The sequence below is a fragment of the Sander lucioperca genome, chromosome 7 (assembly GCF_008315115.2).
Source record: "Sander lucioperca isolate FBNREF2018 chromosome 7, SLUC_FBN_1.2, whole genome shotgun sequence".
NCBI lineage: Eukaryota > Metazoa > Chordata > Actinopteri > Perciformes > Percidae > Sander > Sander lucioperca.
The window spans coordinates 1,306,057-1,323,614 of NC_050179.1; the positions used below are offsets into that span (position 1 = coordinate 1,306,057).

General features: G+C 40.5%; 1 protein-coding gene across 37 annotated transcripts in view; it reads right to left on the reverse strand.

Annotated features, from left to right (window-relative positions):
- The window catches only part of mical3a (microtubule associated monooxygenase, calponin and LIM domain containing 3a), a 121,313-nt gene that overhangs the window by 83,593 nt on the left and 20,162 nt on the right, over nt 1-17,558 (reverse strand). For 31 of the 37 annotated variants that reach the window (XM_036003442.1, XM_036003416.1, XM_036003415.1 and 28 more), the window contains exon 1: nt 7,518-7,708. The exons of the other annotated variants lie outside the window; for them this stretch is intronic. The gene's annotated coding sequence lies outside the window, so the exon portion shown is untranslated. Of the gene's footprint in view, nt 1-7,517; nt 7,709-17,558 lie in introns of those variants that run through there. 37 annotated transcript variants of the gene reach the window in all.

Genomic DNA, 17,558 nt, shown 5'->3' on the forward strand with positions numbered 1-17,558 from the left:
GACACTACGATTCACAGGTTAGGGTAGCTATGGTTGACGGTGTTTGGTGTTTTAAGCCCCCAATGTTGACGCTGGCAACCAACAGAGCGATCTTCACTATGATGGAAAAAAAGAAAAAAAAAGTTTGTTTGCTTTCTTCTGGGATAGAACATTTAGTGGGCTTGTTTCTCCATCAGGCCTGCCAGAGAAGAATTCATCTCTTGTCCAGATAGGCAGATAACAAGGCTCCGGGGCTCCTCCACACACAACCAGAGAGTGAAAGTGAAATATGATGTGGCCTTTAGAGGGAAAGACAGTTTACTGGAGTGAAAAGGGCCTGACATGAAAGGAAGGTTCACGGCTATAGGCTGAGCAGCTGGTGCTTCCTGAAGACTTGAATAGTTTGAGTAAATCTCTCAGGCTGTACCTGCCGCTTGGTAACACCTGAGGCTTTCCTGATCTCTCTTGCCTGTTGGAGTACGGACACATGGTTTATTTATCATGAGGATCCCAGAGTTCAGACTTCAACAGGTGATGTGGTGAATGGTGTCCACGAATTTCTAAAATACCAGCATAAGTAGCAGAGGCAGACTGAGCATATGTTCCTCGATAACTATCAGCCAGTATTACTTTGAAAAGTTATTTTTAAAAACAGCAAAAACAGCCGATAAGGCTGCGATAAATTCTGCAAAACTGTACGATAGCCCAAATGTCAGGAGTCTCCACCCGTGTAATATTTAGTATAATAAACGTTTGAGAAGAATAAAATGTTGGCAACAAGCTTAAGTGCAGAGGACCACAAAAAAATAAATCTGAAATGTCATTTACCTCCCACTTAGCATGATTTTCAGTCATTAGCACACACATAGTTGAGACAAATATGACAAAGTCATGTAACCAAAAGGTTATATTTGAGTTACAAAGGTCTTTGTCAGTGGCCATATGTTTGCAAAGCCAAATTGTTATATTTAGATATTACTTTAAATGGTTTAAAACTAGAAATGGTGAAATGTATTAGGTAGGAGATGGCTAACTTTAGGTATGGGTTTGGTAGGGGTGCACGATTCAGAAAATGTCACGATTTGATTTGATAGATTTTTTTAGGCTCACGATTCGATTCAAAATCCATTTTCGATTAAAAAAATTCACAGTATGTGAACGTAGTTACTTTTCCCATGTGATTGCAGTAGACATACAATAAAAAAAAAAAAATATGAATCGATTTTTGGAATTCTATCAATCGATTTTGAATCAGTAGAGCTTGAATCACGATTCGAATGTGAATCGATTTTTTTTGCACACCCCTAGTGTTTGGTGTGGTACAGGTTAAAGTAAGGACCCAGAGAAAACGGTCACATGAAAACATGGGGACTCTTGGTATCCAAATGGTTAAGACACCTTCCACGTAACAGGTACAGGTAATTGGGCCGGTATGGTTGTTAACATTGTTTAGCAAACAATGTTACAAACAATGAGCTAAAAAAAGGACTGAAAACAAGCATCACCTTTCACATGATAGCAGTCTGCTTAATCAGAGTTTCTGCAGGTTTCACCAAGTCAAATTTAAGACTTTTTTTAAAGACCTTTTTAAGACCATTATGAATGAAATTTAAGACCTTTAGTGGGAGGGTCATCACACTAATGCATTTTATAAAACAGAGGTGAGCCTAACCAATCTATATCTAACCGACTATATATATATATATATATATATATATATATATATATATATATATATATATATATACTTGTATTATTTATTTGTATGATTATTGAAGAAAATACTGCCTTGCAAGGTCTTTAAACATGTTTTCTTATCTTTTTCCTTTTCCTTTTTACTTTCATTTTTCTGCAGAAACCCAGTTAAGGAAACAGGCATGAGTCAAGGCAAGTTCCATTTAACAAGACCATAAACCTGCAATCATTTCAATGAGGGTTCACTGGAACTTTGATGGGAATGATTTGAGACATGACAGATAACACGTACAGGTTGCAATTCATGAGGCACCTATCAGCTGTGTTTTTCTACTACACGGTTTTACAGCCACACTAGAAAAACTGATGTTGCTAAACTTGAAACAATAACTTTGTTAACTATTGGTATATATATTTAGTATATTTGGCCCTAAAATCAATACATTATCAGGGTTCATATGCATTTTTACTAGGGCTGAACGATTTTTGAAAATAATCTAATTGCGATTTTTTTCCCAAATATTGCGATTGCGATTCAATATTCGATTATTTTTTTAAGCTCTTTGTCTTCTGTATTATTCAACAAAGAATAATAATATAATAATTTATAGTATGAACACACAATTACACACTAGACAGTTAAATAAGTAAAAATATAGTATATATCTATATACACACACACATAAGTGTATTTTTTTTACAGTGCACAGAGAGGAGCTGCCTCCAGCCCCTCCACCTCGTGAAGTTACGTGCTGCCGTGTGCACTTGTTCAGAGAGGCTATCGTTACGTTAGCTAGTTGCTGGTGTTCTTGCCGTGGGATTAACTGTACTAATAAAACTGTTGAAACACCGCGGTCACGCTGCTGTGAAAGCTCCCCGAACATCATTTATCAGTCTGATTGTTACCCCTCTCAGTGGCAGCTCCTCCACTCAAATCTTTATAACGGAGCTAACCGCTAACCGGAGTTAACCGCTAATCAGAGCTAATCGTTGCCAACCGAGCCTTGAGTTCTGTGTGCCTGTATCCATTAACTGCATGTATAGACTCAAGCCCGAATAAAACCCTTCATTTTATTAAAATGGCTGTAAAAGTTTTAAACTACAACTCAGAGTTGTTTGAAAGACAGAAATCAGCTCAAGGTACGGCGTAACGTTAGCGTGCTAGTTGATGCTTTCTCTGCGGAGTGCAGACTGATTTGTCATGTGACCAAATCGCAGCCTTTGCGATTAGGAAATCGCGTTTTAACATATCGCGATATTATCGCAAATGCAATTAATCGTTCAGCCCTAATTTTAACTAATACTTTTCAATGACTTTTTGGCAAATTTCCATGACTATGTATTCCTGAAAATGTCAGTCGACATTATACAAGAATAAAAATCTGTGTTAAAGTTTACCCTCAGAGGTTTAACAATAAAATGAATGACAATTTATGTGGTTCATAGTGGGATTCGTAATATCGCGCCCCGAATAGAACGTTGAGGTTAAGACGATGTGAAATACATTTTTTTATTAAATACATTTTTTTTTTTATTAATCACGTATTATTATGCTGTGTTAAAAGAAATTCCATGACTTCTCCAAAACTTTCTGGGTCTTTTTATTTTTCCAAAACCTTTCCAGGCCTGGAATTTGCATTTTTCAAATTCCATAACTTTTCCAGGTTTTTTCAAAATGTATGAACCCTGATTATGTCATTCATCACACACACAGTGGGGAAAGTACAACTGTGCAACTCAGCTAGTTTTCAATGTTCAGCAGACTGGCAAAATGGAAACAGTCTCATTGGCCTTAAGATTGCATTTGTCACAATGGCCTACTTCTGACCTGCACGGTACGAGAAACAGAATTAAGAAGTAAGTCTTAAATCCGGAGCTGTGAGAAATCATCAAAGCAAAAGGACTGGGGGCCATGCTTGTAAGTCATAAACACAACATCAACCAGTGGCTTTGCTGTTCATCCTGCATCTTGCCAAGTTAAAAAATGTTAGGTAGTAGGGAAGGAGAATAGTAGCCAATAGATATCAACATCAACCATCTCACATGTCCTCTCGGGACCACAATACTTAGGATTATATCCTGACATACCTGTCTTGAGTTTATACTTTCAAGCTTCCAGATATATTTTATTCTGAAAAAAACAGTAACCTACTAACCTTAATGGTAACCTAAAGGTGCTGTAGGTAAGATTGCGAAGATCCAGGAAAATGTGAACATCGACAACTTCTCAGTCCCTCCCCCCCTTTCTGCTAAAGCCCAAAACGGTCTCCTAAGCCCGTCCCCCCACAAGGGAGAATGAATGCGTGTGCATGAGCAGTGATTGACACGCAGTTAGACAACAACCCCCCTGGCCCTGATTGGTGCATCTGAACAGGGAGCGGTGGATTTTTGCAAATCGCACTACAGGCTAGAGGAGCTGGATTTTTTTCTAAATTACCTGCTTCATGTAGTTCTACTGGAACATAGGGTCAGTTTCAGCAAATATGACAGAAAGTTAGTTTTACAAGTCTTACCTACTGCACCTTTAATGGCTTCTACTAGGCTGTTGGGTTTTACAATGTCTGACTCAACTCTCAGGAATACGCTATCATAACTTGACGTCATTCAGTAAAGAACAGAAGTTGAAGGGGGGGGGGGACATGATAATTGCCCTTCAACACACTGATTCCCTTACAGTAAAGTGCTTGCTGCCAAACAAAGCCACCAAACAGTTAACAACATGCCATTGGCTTCTAGTTACAGACTCCTTGTAAGGACTTACTGCAGGCTACAGTATGCATGATGGTTTGACATCAGCAGGGGACAGCGAGCTTCTGACGAGTCAACCACAGCAGCAGACCTCCAGGCTAAACCGGACAGTTGGGTACATCCATCCGCTCATGACACAGCAGGGGCTGCCTTCAGAGGACTTCCTTCCTGCTATCCTTTCATCTAGCAGTGCATTTCCAAATCGCTGGTACTTTGTAGGATCGTGGGGGGGTCACAGCTAGACAGGAACTTACTCTCTCCTCTCTGAGAGACCGTCAGCCAGAGGTCAGAGGGACTCAGCTTCAGTTTTCCCTCTATACATCCACACTACCTTTAACCATCAATGCTTTTTTTGAAAAAGCATGCTCTAAAGTCAAATCAACTTTTATGACAAGCAGTTTCATGGTATTTAGGATAGTGCCTGAGTCCACTTTGTCACAAGGAAAGTGCATTTTAAATGGTTTCCAACCAGGATGAAAGGTGTGTTGGACTATTACTGAACATGGACGAACATAGAAAAATATTATCATCTAATTCACTATGTCTGTTTTTAGAGGAAAAACACCTAAGACAAAATAAATAGGGGTGGACAGTACAGTATATCTTATTTTTCATCACAATATCAATAAATTAGTACATTTTGTGGACGTTTAGTTCAGAAGCTAAAATGGGAATATCGGTTTTTGGCTCATCAGTTTAATTTAATAATTGTAAAATACAACACTGCCCCCAGTTGTTGATAATGCCTGAAGGTTGTCTCATTTTAAACAATATAGCAAAATCTCTGATGGTAAACGAAATGACATGGTCTCATTCAGGGTACCTCTACTTCACCCAGTAAGAGCGTGCGCCCCATGTAGGCAGAGTCCTTTGCAGCGGCCCAGGTTCGAGTCCGACCTGCTGCCCTTTGCTGCGTGTCATCCCCGTCTCTCTCCCACCTTTCCTGTCTATCCACTGTCACTATGAAATAAAAGGAAAAAGCCCCAAAAAAATAACCTTTAAAAAAATATGCAATACTATGTTAAGTGAAATAACCACTTTGAAAATTAAGTGTGACCTTGACTGTACAATCAACACTGCTCCCAGTAGACCACAGGGACAACACACACACACACACACACACACACACACACACACACACAAGGACTGATAAACCATGCAATAATAATGTGACTTTGCAATACTGTAATACTGTACGTGTTACTATTTCTTTACTTATATTTACTTACTGTTTGTTTATCTTTAGAGTGTCTTGTACCTTTCTCCTATCCCTTGCTACTGCAACAGTGTGAATTTCACCATTGTGGGATTAATAAAAGGATTTTGAATCTTGAATCTTTGATATTGCGATTGCCGATTGAAGAGGCGAAAACTGAAAAGGGATTTCTGGTTTGCCTCTTGTCTTCATTCCATTGTACAGAACGACATACAGCAAATGATAACCTATTGTGGTTTTCAAATAGAGATTTCACAAAGTCAAAAATCATAAAAGGATTCAATGCAAGTCTGACAAAAACTGCAAATGTCAGACTGACACAAAGCTGTCCTAACAACCAGACCGCAGAGCATCTCTAGTTCTTTCTTGTGCCGAGTCAGCCACCAAGCAAACATCCTCCTCCTTCTCTGCTCCACATCCTGATCACTTAAGAGGAAAAATGATTGTTATGATAACAAATGCAGCTTAACAGAGGTAGCACCTCCCAATTAGCATCTGCCTGTGTTGCAACACCCTGTGACCTCAGAGAAGATGTCCAAACTCTAGCGTTGGAGCTGCTACAGCCTTTTTTTTTAAAAAAAGGAGGTGGGTGAAATGCAACAAACGTCAATATCACTGATCAATAGAACAAATGCTCCATCACTCCACTGAGACAGGATAAGAGTCTCTGTCCTGTCAGGTCCTTACCGCTCCACTAAGCCACAGACTGACTCTTGTTGCTGCTTGTTGATGTATGGTCCAATCTGGGTCAGCTGGAATAATATGGTATTGTTACTGTTGTTGAAATCAGTGTCGAAGTCACTCAACAAGACCAATAACAGACGCATCACATAAAAGTAGCATCAGTAAGATAATATGGGTGACTTGTGGCTCATAACATGATGCCAAACGTCTATTGTACAACATGAAAGACCTCTGGGCACAGATCAGGTGCATCGGAACCACATCAGCTCAGAATCTTTAAGGAAAAATCATGCATAATTCAGTGTGTGACTTGGATAACACGAACAGTATGAAAACAAGCTGCTAAATTAAAAAACGCATCCAGTTTCTCCTCATCGATGAACACCACAAGAGAAAGGAGAAGACACCCAAAAACTGAAAAGAAGAAATTTGCCTCTAATAGACACAAACGTCCATTGTACTTTAAGGAGCTTCAATCACAACATTGGAACTACTTATGTTGTGCTATACTCGTATGCGACATATCTTTGTAAAATATGATGTTAAAGGTAAGGTATGTGGTTGCAGAAATGTTGAATACAAAGAGAAACACTAGCACAACAACTCTGGAACTACTGTCTCCTGAGAGTCAGATGAAGTGACGTTACAGTAGGTAAGATGTAATTAATTTTTTTACAGTTTCCACAGTTCAGTTATGACTGTGTTATTACAAAAACATGTTGTCAAAATAACTCTTCACAAACGTAGATGTCAAGCTGTTTGAATGAGGCATATCCGTTATGTGGAAATGGCTATTCAATAATACCCATCTGGTATTTGTCAATAAAATAAAGCCAAACTTTCAGGGAAGAGGCTCCTAAACATCATTTTCAAGATGAGGATATTTCAATATGACTGATTGAGCTGATGAACACATTCCACAGGCTACCCCTTCCGATCAGTAACAGGCTGATAGCTTAACTGAAATAAAATGGCAAATGACCACTGATGCACCATTACAGCAATGTGCATGTACAATGCAGATATAAAATGTCAGATTCATCACAGGGCCGTGTAGTTAAATCGTTAGTTGCACTATTAAAACCGACAGACCGTGACATTCCCAAACGTGCAGAGGTGCAGTCCGCGGATCCCAGGGTAACGTTACGAAATGCATCGTGTTTGTCAAGCGACCGCGAGGAACATCTCCTCTTACCTCTGAATCCTGTGTGTTTATAATCCACTCGTATGTGGCGGGAATGAATCCATGTCCGTGTGTATATCCAGATTTCCCCGTAAAATCCACTGCCCTGTTTAAGTGGCTAATGCTCGTTAAGGCCAGAGCAAGGAGCAACACAGCAGAGGAGAAGGCGCAACTTGAAACTGACAGAGAGGGATCGGTCGAAACCATAACCACGAGAAGGAGGGGGCGACGAGAAAGTCTATAAATAACAACACGTTACCGAAACATCGCGCGTTTATTATTTCACTGTAATTCCTGCTGAAGGTAGAGTACACTAGAGTATAAGACGGTGTATTGAGACGACACTGCGTTATGTTAGAAATTATCTGGATTTATTTGAAAATGTAATGTGTGAACCCCCCACTACTCCTTGGACTGAGCCTGCATGTTTTAACTTAGTTTAATCCGATTGGTCTCTTTCAACGTGACGCAGCAGTACTGCTGCTGCCTTCACATGGTGTCAGAAACATTAGGACTGGTTTACACAACGGGCGGGATATGACATGATAGCCAATAGGTTTGATTACAGTTCTCATTTACTGTGAAGTACGTGTGTGATTGTGCACCCTAAATAAATACTGACTTGACCTGACATGACATGAGACGTTTAGACAGGTTGATGTCAACAACTGATGGCCCTTAATAGAGGTTAATTATGAATTATTATAATCAGAACAATTACTCAGAACAATGAGTGATAACAGTCCAGTAGATTTCAACAAGATCAAATTCTATGAAAAATCAATGCATGGGCTCCTCAGTCATTACATTGTTGCTGATTTGTTCATTTAGTTATCAGAGTAATTCAATGAGCACAGTGTTCGTGGCACCCATCGGTATTACATAGCCTCTGTAAAAAAAAAATAAATAAAGGTAGCATTTAAAGAAGGGAGAAGTCAATTTATTGTTTGCGTGACACAAAGTCATGGATGTAATTTCTCAGTCTCAATGAGTTTGTTGTGTCTGTCTGCAAGTGTCTTGTGAAATCTTGAACAATGTAATTCCCACTGTAGTTTCTAACAAATCATAGACATGGATTGTGCCGTGGTTTTAGAGTGGCTGAAGTTTGCCTAAGTAGAAAACCACTTAAGGTTACAACTTGTTTCAAACAATTGCTTTCAAATAGGAAGACATCAACATGAAAAATAGTATAGTAAGTCTTTGGCTCCCACAGACAAAAATATGCATCACTGATACATTCTGTGCTCTGTCTAAATCACAACACAATCCAAGACTTATACTCATATCACAGAAACATATTGTATACATCAACGACCGGACTGCAAATCCAAAGAACGTATTACCAGCTGTGATGATTATCCTAAGTGTCTTGGCTGATTCAGAAGAAAGGTCAATGACATGCAGGCCCTTCCTAAAACCCACTCAACTAGCAAAGCCACTGCTGCTTCAAATGTGCCACTGCCAACAACTGGATCACCAAAAACAAAGAAAACTCAAAATATGGCTACTTAAAACAAAGTTCATCCACTTCGATCAGACGCATGCTTTCATCTGTAATCTCGTACTGAATACAAAGCTGGAAGGAGGAACCCTTCTATACTACTATCAGCTCTCTGCACATTACAGAGTCGGTCTCTCCCTCTCGAGCATCCAGCAAGGCGGACGCCACCCTGTCACCTTCTGTCACTGGACAGATAGGCCTGTGTGGCAGGTCTTTGTGAGCAGACAGAGACACATGGCATTTGTAATCCCTTCCAAAGATGTTGTGTAAACTTCAGCTTGAATAAAGCCACGTGGAAGAATCAGTGCTTCATTGCTTTTGTTAATTCAACGGACTGTATATCACTTAACAAGAGATTAAAAGGAGTTGTGAGCATCCTGCCTACCTATTTGTATAAGAGGGAGGAGGAAAAAGTACAGGAATATTTGATGGAATTATAAATATGAGAGGAGATACAGGGATATGTTTGGAATTAGGCACAATATAATGCCAGATACAACCCAGATTAGTATGAACAGGATACACACGATTGGTTCAGCAGTGAAATGTCATTTGCCTCAAATAAGTACAGTAGCCTATGCTGCTCGTTCACAGGCGATGTCTGTCTTTGGTAGAAAATGAAGTAATCATTAGTGTAGCTCTAGACGTGCTTATTATAAGGGTTCTGTAATGCTTTCTTTTAGGGCATTAAACTTCTCACTTCCTCACGTAGCATATGGTGAACTTGGCTCTGTACTGCTGCATACCAGTGTAAGTGCATAATAGCTCTATAATTTCTTCCAACTCAAAATAAGGATTTCTTAACCTTATTATTAAAGAAATTAGTCAGATAGTCACTGAGTTGAAAGATGAAAAAGCATTTCTGCAGTTAAGGTTATGTGCGTAATTAAAAAATGTAGCTTCTTTCTCATGTAATTGAAAACTTTAACATCGCATCACATCTTCTCACATGTTACCGCAAAACTAATATGAGGTTCGAACCTATGCTAATCGAAAACAGCTGACTATGGGAGGACTTGCAGGCCGGAAAGCTTACTGTCAACACCGCCACAAGGACGTTCCACATATGAGGTATCCAACCAGAACAAGCTGTCCCAGTTGGATTTGCACAGATTTGCTAATTAAACAAACCGCGGGGGGACGCAGGATGTCAACCGGGGTCTGCTTGTGTGAAAATGAGAGAGCGATAGAGGGAGAGGAAGACAAACTTGGAAGAATAGCAGTGAAGGGGTAAAAAATAGGACTGGGATCAGGAGTCAGGAGCAGGATGGCTCTCTGCCGGATCACAATACATCAGAGAGAGTTTCGCCACATTATAAAACTGGCTCTAATTGCGCCGAGCACCTTGGTTCCCACCACGCCTCTGTTTATTACCAGAGGTTTGTCATCAGCCATTCACGCAGGATCAGCGGACTCTGACGGAAGCGTTCAGACAGGGTTGTCTAAGGTGAGTCAGGCTGCACACATTCCCAACATAACAAAGGAATTACACATGATGTCATCCCAGAAATTTTCAAAGGCACCTGCCATATCACAATATCAAATACAGATGGCAATGGACGGCATCAAATCTCATTCATTCGCTTATGATGAAGCTGATGGAGGAGGATAATAAAGGCAAAGTACTCACTGTGTAGAGGGAAGACAGGCACAAGGTTTTCCTCTGGCTGGGAATTGTTCTCTTTCTATTTTTCCTCCCTCCGTTTCCTTGTCTCTTCCTGCCTCTCCTCCCGCCGTATTCCCCCCCCCCCTTTCTTCTCACCACAGCAAGATGCTGCCTGGACCAGTGCTCGTTGTCATGGTAACCAAGAGTGTGTGTGTGGGGGGGGGGATTCTCACATGACTTTATCTCCCTGGGCGCTGATTGGTGTGACGCATTAAAGGAAGGAGGGAGGAAGGAAGGGATGGGCCGGGGGAGGGGGGGGCTGATGTTACACGCCCACCAGCTCACAAATGGGAGGGATCCTCATTCAGGCCGCCTGCATGCACACACAGACACAATGGGCGTCTTTTTAAGGTGGAGTTGAGCTGAAGTGGAGCTATTAGACGGTCAAAGATGATTCTACTTGACTGACTGATTTATAGGACTTCTGGCTTGCTGATGTGAGATGTCGGGCTTGGCTCTGGCTCAGCTGTCCCCACACTGTTTGCCACTAAAATGCGCTCCAGCACTTTAAACTGCCACGGCGACGGGCCAGAATGCAGAAACGTGTTACAAGATATACAAGAGCAGCGATACGTGGCAGCTTGACCTGCTGGCCCACCACACTTCAACCTCTCCTACAGGGAGCTATTTATAACACTGCAGAAAGCAGACAGATGCATAACTGCTACTATACACTCTTAAACACAGTAACATTCATAGGGCTACTGCATGCAAAGGCAAACATTCAAACAGTAAAACAATGGAACCTTCAGTCACTGAGACATACAATCCAGAAATGACCTGAATGTATTTCCTGAATTAAGAGATTACATAAATACTGCGGTGCACACTGAGCTTTATGTGTAGCTTTAACAATGATCAAAATACAGAAACTAACACAGCACCCTGGGCATGTGCTGAACAGCCTATGTGCCATAATTGCATAATGACAAGCTTCCTGCAGTCATACATTTTACAAGCGTTTTACAGACTTGAAAGTTGAGAAAAGAATTGGCAACAACTGCAGCAGTGAAAGCGACATTTAGCTGTTGAGTGAAAGAGAAAAAAAAAAAACGTTCCATGTTCATCGAGGCAATGACAGATTTCAGAAAAAGGCTTGAGTGTTTTACATCCCATTTGAGGGAAAGTAGGTCTCTGTCAATTTCACACTCATTCCCAACGATGACATGAGTAATCATGGTCCAGGCTTTTCATCCAGACTCTTGTGTAACGGTCTGGGCTAGCTCCAGTTCTGCCTGAGATGAGAAATGATCTTGTTCTGGGAGAATCCAATTTTCTGAGCTAAAGTCATGCATTGCCTTTGCAAGGTATTTAGCAACTCTGAAGTATGTCTCACTAATCCTGAGTAGAGATACTTTTCAAAGTTGGTGGCCATCTAGGTTTGTTTCCTTTTTTCTTTATTTTTGCTCATTTTGTTTTACAGTAGAGAGGTGATTTGTGTGTGTGTGTGTGTGTGTGTGTGTGTGTGTGTGTGTGTGTCTGTGTGTGTGTGTGTGTGTGTGTGTGTGTGTGTGTGTGTGTGTGTGTGTGTGTGTGTGTGTGTGTGTGTGCATGCGTGCGTGCGTGTGTAAATTGAAAATGAAATTTGGACATGCTCAGTTGGACAAAAATCCAGACACCTCCCAGCCTCGGGCGTGTCCTTAAATGCAGCAGTTACACACACCACTTAAGAAATACACACTTCCCTGTGGCCTATGTCTAAATAAATGTCTTAAGTATTTAAACACATTTTTTAATCAAATATAACAAAAAAATCTCCCTTCCCTCCATGAAAAGAGACCTAAAAGATAATTTAATGCATACAGTATTTTTGCCGTAAAACAATGAACTGTTTTGCTGTCTTTAATTCCATTCGTTCTTCATTCTTCTCTTATCCTCATCTACTGTGGAACAGAGGCTACTGCGCTTTAAAGGAAACCAGAGCTTCATCCAGCCATTTTTCTTCTAAGCTACAGTATAAGTGGCCAGTGAGCTTCATTAATAAAACATGCACCGCTGTCTCCAAAGCCATCTGTTTTTTCTACATCCAGCAGACACTGCACAGGGTTATTTACTTTAATTAAAAAGTATTGAATAAAATTCAATAATGCTAGACTTTCTGAGGTTACAAGTTGCTTTCCCAATGCTTCTGTCCTCCCATGTATAATTGGGCCTTTTTTTTATTATGTAAAATTAAAGATGTCACTAAGCATTATACATGCATTTTCCAGGCAGTATATACTACAGCATGTTCTTGGGGAAACAGAACAGTGTCTATGTCCACATGTTTGTGCCTGCATGTGTGCATGGTGGTCGGAATATGACAGACTCTAGATTCACGCAGGTTAACCCTTGTGTTGTCCTTGGGTCAAATTTGACCCGTTGTCAAAACTTCGATAAGAGAAATATGGGTTTCTTTTTAACCAAATTACCCAAAACGTTAAGTACAATTGCAAGTACTTGATCACTACTTTCATTGAATTTTGGGTTTTCAATTTTATATCATTTGAAAAAATTGAAATGGATTTAAAACCTGACTAAACTTTGAGATACACACGTCTGTGATTCTCCACCAACATACGTTCCTCTAATATTAGTCAAAATAATTCATCCTTTCAAAATTAGGTATACTCTCCTATAAATGAGATTTATTTACCATGCATTCCAAAAATACGTGTAAAACTAGTGGTAATAAGTTGGTGTTAGTGAAAAATAGCATCAAAAACGTTGAGAAAAAAAAGTGACAAAAACATTGAAAAAGGTGCATTAAAAAAAGGGACAAAAACATCAGAAAATGTGTCAAAAATATAAATAAACTGTAAAAAAAATAAAATAAATAAAAATAAATAAAAAATAATGTGTTAATTTTGACCCAGAAGGACAACAAGTGCATGGTCAACTGGAAGACAACACAAGGGTTAAAAAGCAAGTTCTCTGACAGTGACTGTGTCAGTTATTATCCTATGTTGAGGTTGTCACTGACTTTTTTCTCCATGAAGTCTTATATACATACTCTCTCTGTCTGCCCTCTCACTGTGAGCATGAGTAGGTGGATGGGATGATGAGAGCACTGATACTAATAGGTGGTTTCATCATGTTAATGGCCTGCCATCAGGAAACCGTTACGGGCCAGTGAGCACTGGGCAGCAGAGGAGGAGGGGTTCTACTGCAGAGCAGGGTTACTCCTCGAGCATCCGACACTTTCCACTTGCAAACATTATTCCATCATTTTTATTCACTCGACCAAGATGTTAAAAAATGGTAGCCCGCAAATCTACGTAAGCCGTACAATTGACAAAGTGCAGATGTTCCTCTGTAAAACTGGAAAACGAAAATAGAGAAAAGGAGCTGGTACCAAAGTGAGTCGAGTTGAGACGAACCGAAACATGTAAATAAGGCATTAGTCACAGCAGAGCTTTGAGCTAAATGCTCACCATCTCCACCATCTCATAGTGTGTTAGCATGCTAACATTTGCGAATTAGCACTAAACACAAAGTACAGCTGACACTGATGGATATTTCCCAGATAAGAGAAAACTTTGACCTGCTGGTGGCGCTAGAGGAAAAGTCAGGGGATCACCAAAATCATTAATATTAATTCTCTGGGGTCTATAAATGTCTGTACAAAATTTCATTGCAACCCATCCAATAGTTGTTCAGACATTTCAGTCTGGAGCAAAGTGGTTTTCTTGCTGCTTAGTCATTAGTGTAAGAAACAGAATTAGGGGAAGATGCAAGGTGACCATCTTGCACTGTAACAAATGGCACACACAAACAGTAGCACTAACTGATCTTAACAAATGCCCACAAATAAATATGATATCTGAATTCCTAGTAAGCACACAGCAAAGACAGACCACTGAGGCAGGCAGAATGTGTTCAGCTTTTATTAAAAAAAGGTAATTGTTTAAACCCAAAGATGAACACAATATGAACCCTCTCAGTCCAAACAAGTGATATTTGAAAACGTCTTCCCAGAATCACATCAGTATTTTCAGTAACATAAATCCAGCCAGTTCTGTAACTTGAACATCTCATTTCCTCCAGACCGATGAGCGCTAACACTGTGAAAACACTACGTAAATCAGCTCCAGTCGGCTGCCCCTGAGCAAGATGGGTAGAGGGAGAAATGAGGAGAAAAAGAGGTGTTGGTGTGTGTGGTGGTAGGGGGTCCAAGAGCGTTATCAAAGCCAGTGAACAAAAGCTACTGAGTGAAAACACAAGGCAGCGGAGAGAAAGGGCAGCCAATGAGGCCAGATTTCAGGAGGTCTGGCAGTGTCTGTGGTCAGTCTGAGCCCGTCTAAATTTAACTGTATGTGTTTAAAGGAGACCTCAAACCAGGGCTGTGTGAGGACTTAAACAGCAGCAGTGGTCAGGGTGCGTCCACACTGGACCCATTTCTCACACTGCTCCCCATTTACTGTGTCCGTGTCCTGCTGGCATGGTAGGCTATAAATCCAACCTTCCCTAGAAGTTAAAAGAGTCAAAAGTCAAGGCTGTGACCCTTTGTCCCCGACCCTTTCCTGATCCTCAGCAACACAGACGCTGCCGGCCTTAGTATGGCTGTGACCGTAATGACTCCGGGTGTTTAAGGGTTAAAGGTGAACTGCTGTAGATGTCTGTTCTGGATTGGCTCTAAATGGGTTACCATGCTGAGCAGTGAAGGTGTCTAAATAAAATATTCCATATGCAGTACACCATCTCTTAATGGGTGAAGACACCAGTTATTTATTCCTAGAATACAACAGAAAAAAATGATATGTTAAAGGGTCGGTTCAACCAAATTACAAAACAAATCTTACTTGGTAAATAGCCAAGCCAACCTGATCTCACAGAATTCTGTGAAATGAACACGGCCCCTTAACTCAAAATCTGTGGTAGTTTCACGGAATCGCCGAAAATTCCATAATGGGCCCACGGAATAATTCAGTGAAATGAACAAGGCCACTTAAGTTAAGGAAAAGGTCGTGGGTGGGCGGGACAACAACAGGTTGCGTTTAGGAAAAGAAGAACGGGACGGTTGGGTTTTAGGAATCCTGACACGTGGGACACGATCCCCGGTCTCCTGGGTGAAAGTCCTGTGTTGTTTGACACATCCACCACCCCAACCAACCTCCTTACGCAGATTTTAGGGCTTTCATATTTCTCGCTACCGTTGTCACTCTTAATGCTACATCATCTTCACATTGACTTCACTTTGGCATTGTTTTCCGTGGTGGCCACACGGAATTTTCACACATTCCGTCCCACCACCACGTAATGCGCTGTTAACAGTTCGTGATCATTTCACGGAATTCTGTGAGACTAGGCTGGCCAAGCAGATAGTTTTGATTCTACTTGATAAGGGTTTAGGGATATGTTTTTATTTTTATTTGACAGGGCAGTACACAGCTTCTTAGCTGTATCAGAGTTATCTACAAGCTAATTTACATTGGTAGTCCATAGGCACAAACAAACAATAACATCTCCTTCACCATCTTTTTCCTCTGTGATTTTTTTCTCTGCTTTCACACCAATACAATAGGAGTGAATTGAATTTTGTTTTTGGTATGCATATCACTGAAAATTATTTTTAAACAGACCAAGAGTCTTCATGCTAGTGGCCCTGTAAGGCTGTACCTACCTGCTCAACATTGTCATTGCGAGCATGCTAACATGCTCATAATGTTTAGCATGTTATTATTAGAAGGTAATTGTTTACCCAAGTCACCACCTTGGTTTAGCATGCTAACATGCTAACTGTCACGGGGTTAGCCGTGCATTGTAGAAGACCCTAACTGATATAGGATGAGGCTGGAGTTTATGGGGGGAAATGATAGACAAGCATGAAAACTAAGTGAAGCTAGTGTGGAGAGCTACCAGTGCCTATAGTTAAAGGGACATAGCCTGTGCAGTGGTTTACTTTTTGTTTTCCACAGTTTTGCATTTAGGTATTCCATTGTTTTTCTTCTGGTAAATATTTTTCTTTTCAGGTAATACATTTTTTTGGGGGCCAGGCTTGCACTGTAAATACGGCTGCATGAGATAGAAGTTACCATCCTGTGAATAAATACAGTTTTTGTGTCTCACAAACACTCTCAACACTTTTTTGTGGGCATTTTAGGCCTTTATTTCTATAGGACAGTTTAGACTGGAAAGGGGAGAGAGTGTCATGCAGCAAAGGGCCGCAGGTTGGAGTCAAACCAGCAACTGCTGGGTCGAGGATTAAACCTCTATATATGGGTGCCCGCTCTACCAGGTGAGCTAACCAGGCACCAACACTACACAACGTTTAGCTAAACTTAACTTTAGGTGTTAAGATGCAGCTGATGGGAATTGTCATTAATTTTGCAGTTGTTTGGTCAAAAAGAGTATTGGACAAAGTAATGCTGCTGGATGAAAAGTTAAGGGATCACCCAAGTTATTGTATATGGGGGGGAACAATGGCAATGCATCTACAACTGTAGTTGTTGAGATATTTCAGACTACAGTATTACTGTACATCAACAGACATTTAAAACCACGGCGCTAATGTGGCTTAGAAATCAACAGCAAGCTATCTGTCCAGAATCTGTGTCCCTGATACTCTGGATAATCCAGACTTTACTGGGAACACCTTAATAGGGACTTCTTCTCGGGCCGTACCACTAATGAAATTCCATTCCATTCACCTTATTTGGCGGCAGAAATCTCAGAGACATACTGTATAGTTTAAAAAGTGCACTAATAAAATTATTTGCATGGCAAGATACCACTGGGGGTAAATAAAAAAAAATGTTTTTTTTAGCTGAACCAACCCATTAATATATTCTATTCAGGATTCATTTTTGCTACAGGACACTTTCCTAAAAGCTGTAGTTGTACACCCAGAGAACACATGATTGAGACATGATTTGGCTATCACAGTCACTATTGATGAGTACTATTT